Here is a 3,463-nt window from a genome sequence, read left to right as displayed (position 1 = left end):
GAAAAGTCCATTTATAGTCACCTATGCCTTTGAAAGCCTTATTACTCACGTTAAATGGTTTTATAATCTTATTATTGATTTTGAATTAAATTGTTTTATATTTTCGATTAAGAAAGGTTATAAATATATGTTTACCTCGAGAAACGCGAAGCAAAAGCCATCCATTGACCAGAAAAGTCCATTTATAGTCACCTATGCCTTTGAAAGCCTTATTACTCGCTTTAAATGGTTTTATAATTTCATTATTGATTTATAGTTGAATTTTTTTATGTTTTCGGTTAAGAAAGGTTATAAATAAATGTTTACCTTGAGAAATGCCAAGCGAAAGCCTTCCATTGACAAGTAAAGTCCATTTATAGTCACCTATGCTTTTGAAAGCCTTATTACTCGCTTTAAATGGTTTTTTAATCTCATTATTGATTTTAAGTTGAATTTTTTTATGTTTTCGGTTAAGAAAGGTTATAAATAAATGTTTACCTTGAGAAACGCAAAGCGAAAGCCTTCCGTTGACAAGTAAAGTCTATTTATAGTCACCTATGCCTTTGAAAGCCTTATTACTCGCTTTGAATGGTTTTATAATCTCATTGTTGATTTTAAGTTGAATTTTTTTATATTTTCTGTCACGACCCGAAACTCCCCATCGAGCCCGTGACAACCGCCACGAGGCCTCGACAGACATTCTTCACCCCGAATGCCTATCGAAACCCCATAAGGCTTAGCATCAACTTTCGCATCTCCCCGGTGAGCAACAATTATAAAATCTCGCATTTAAAAAAATCATAAGTCATTTTCAAATAAGAACAATAAAATATTATTTTCTTGCTCATAGGGGCATTTTCGTAATTTTTCGTCAAAAATCTCAAAACTTGCTAAAAATGTAATAGGTAAGCAGAAAATATATATTTAATGATTTAAAAACAAAATAAGTATCTAAAACGTTCATTTGAAAGCAAATTGTTAACAACTAGTACTATTCAAAAATAATTAATAAAATATTCTATTTTCTCATAAAATAAATTTTTATAGAAATATTCGTAAATAATTTTTCGCACATGAAAGTAAAGTAAAAATTGTATGAATAGAAATACAGATAACCAAAATATAAGTTTTGATCTGCAATGACACGTGGGCTCCAATTGACCAAGAGGATGTAAGACTGTGAACTCTTACTTTCTATAATGCAGTTCCGAGCTTAGTTCTCGTCCTACTCGACTATCTACAAACTTTCCTGAGCCTGAAAAATGTATAGGAAGAAGGGGTGAGATTTTATAATCCCAGTGAGTAAACAGATACCATCTAAAGTATCTAAAGCCGAGTAAATGGAGACAATTAAAATAAGTCATCATACCGTAATTTCATTACCTTTCAATTCATTTCAACCAAATAAAATCAATCCATATAAATCGAGTAATCAATTTGGCTTATGAATTTCTTAAAACTTTGGCTCGTGCCAAAACTCATACTCGGTGATACCTTGCGCAGGGCATCTAACCGAGTCCGCCAAGGCTATTAAAATTTTGTATACACTTAAAATATATTTTAGTTTGAGAAAAATACAGCCGTTCCTTGGCGTTGGCTGAGTTCCCCTTCACGTGGTGGTTTGGCGTGAAGTGAACCCTAAGCTTTACCCCAGGAGATACCCTACGCGCCTCTCCGTTCGAGGTAATAATATAATGGAGTTTACCGTGCCCCTCTAATAGGCTGGTCCACGGAACCCCCCTCTGCAGTAAATAATTAATATATAATCCACCAATCAATAAAATTCATTCTAGCATGACATGGCAATTTATTACAACCTAGCCTCTCAAGGCTGAATACACAGTATAAATAACTCTAACACCAAAATCAGTTTAGCCATTCATGCTCATTTAATATCATAAGCCATTCAATTTAAAACCATAATTTACAACACAAGCAGACAGTCTCCAATTACTCTATTTTTAAAACCAGTATTCGATTTTTCAGAAAATTTATAAAATCATTTTATAAAATCACAATTTCTCCTAAAACATAGCAATTTACCATTTAAACCCATTTTTTATAAAATCACACAGTTGTATAAAATTACTCTAGATAATTAAGACGATAATAAGTTTACTCACAATGTCTAGAATGCAGACTTTCGAAGCACTCTATCTACTGGTCCTCGGATGCAATTTTCTTGCCTTTATTGGAGGACTCACCACCTTGACACAGTACAAAATCGAGAATTTCACTAAGTTGGTACTAAATCAAAATTAAACTAATTTAGACTACCAATGCATGATATGGAATGCAAAAATGCACTGGTAACTATCTAAACCCGGTATTGGCCTAATTCGTCTTATCACCCGATTAAATTCCTAACGGGTTCGTTTAAACTCCAATTTAATTCTTTTCAGTTTCTATACCTCAATTGCACCCAAATTAACTTAATGTCCCTCAGTGTGATGCAAATTATCAGTCCCAACAGCAAATTACGAAAATACCCCTAGTGGGTAAAAATTCGTATTTTTGCTCCGAAAATTCTCATTATTTTTCTAGGCTCATAATTCATTGTTCCTTAACCAATTCTCCTAGAATAAAATCAAACTCATCCTCACTCACTACATGGTAAATTCAGCCATTAATGGTTGGGGGAGAAAATAAATTCTTTTCTTGTTGTTTTGTTTCTAAATATGCTAAACTAACTAAAAACACTAACATAAATTAAAATCAAATAAATCCAACAACTTTCTCTCTCCTAACCCATTTTTTCAGAATTGAATTCATCATGAAAACATGTAATTTAATCATGGAAAATAAAGAGAAATGCTTGGGAATAAGAAAACTCAAGCTTAATAGAAAAAATCTCACCTTTTTCACTTAATTTCCTTGAAAATTCACACTTTTTCTTTGATTTTCTCTCTCTAGGGTTTTGTTTTCTCCTTTCTCTCTCTTGTTTCTTGCTTGGCCGAATGTTGAAGAAGAAGAATGGGTGGGCTGATTTTTTTTATGCCTTTTTATTGTTTAATGAAATAATATTATTTTATTCATATTTTAAATATTTTATTAATTCATTTCTTTTTTCTAGCCATCCACTTGTCCTATTTTCTTTCACCATGCATTCCCTTTGACTTATCCAAGTCTTAAGTGAAATTTCCAGATTTTTCCAAAGTTTTGGTGGAGCAAATTCTTCAAATTTACACTTTTGCCCCCGAACTTTTCAAAAATTACATTTTTGCCCCAAAAAATTGAAAATTTACCATAATGCATAATTTTCACTCCTCATACTCATTTCACACTCCAAATAATTAAATTTGATCAAAATCCTTTCAAAAATTAAATTTTTTATTCTAAGTGGCAAAATTACCATTTTACCCTTTTACTCCAAATTATACCGAAATTAAAAATTTTCACTTCTAAACCTCAAATCTTACTCCAATAAGTCAAATGGGGCCAAAAATCTTTTCTAAAAATTTCCATTTTGTCCCCAGGTGGCAAA

General features: G+C 31.9%; 1 long non-coding RNA gene across 1 annotated transcript; it reads right to left on the bottom strand.

Annotated features, from left to right (window-relative positions):
- Window positions 1-943: 943 nt before the first annotated feature.
- Window positions 944-3,222, bottom strand: LOC148763129 (uncharacterized). The gene is made up of 3 exons (XR_016026016.1): window positions 2,836-3,222; window positions 2,103-2,186; window positions 944-1,234 (listed from the first exon to the last, which is right to left on the bottom strand). It is a non-coding gene; the product is annotated as an uncharacterized LOC148763129 (long non-coding RNA).
- Between the last annotated feature and the right edge of the window lie 241 nt (window positions 3,223-3,463).

The sequence above is a fragment of the Theobroma cacao genome, chromosome 4, assembly GCF_053813885.1.
Source record: "Theobroma cacao isolate CCN51 chromosome 4, ASM5381388v1, whole genome shotgun sequence".
NCBI classification, from domain to species: Eukaryota; Viridiplantae; Streptophyta; class Magnoliopsida; order Malvales; family Malvaceae; genus Theobroma; species Theobroma cacao.
Note: the sequence above shows the minus strand (reverse complement) of the source record. Positions and strands in the feature narration are given on the sequence as shown.